Genomic DNA, 358 nt, shown 5'->3' with positions numbered 1-358 from the left:
TCCAGAGTCCCTCACCATCCGGCAGGAGGTCCAGAGTCCCTCACCATCCGGCAGGAGGTCCAGAGTCCCTCACCATCCTGCAGGAGGTCCAGAGTCCCTCACCATCCAGCAGGAGGTCCAGAGTCCCTCACCATCCGGCAGGAGGTCCAGAGTCCCTTGCTGCAGACTTAACCATTTCAAATACTAAATTATCCCGGTGTCTATTAAACTCCTACAGCCTTATTTAGGTAGACCTGTAAATTCTGCTGGAAACTGTCCGACTTCACCCACTTTTGTTGCATACTTCTGCATATTGTTGTTGTTTTTGTTGTTTTGAAGTGTGGCTTTTATCTTATTTAGTATATAAAATCGGAAATCT

The sequence above is a fragment of the Etheostoma cragini genome, chromosome 16 (assembly GCF_013103735.1).
Source record: "Etheostoma cragini isolate CJK2018 chromosome 16, CSU_Ecrag_1.0, whole genome shotgun sequence".
NCBI classification, from domain to species: Eukaryota; Metazoa; Chordata; class Actinopteri; order Perciformes; family Percidae; genus Etheostoma; species Etheostoma cragini.
Note: the sequence above shows the minus strand (reverse complement) of the source record.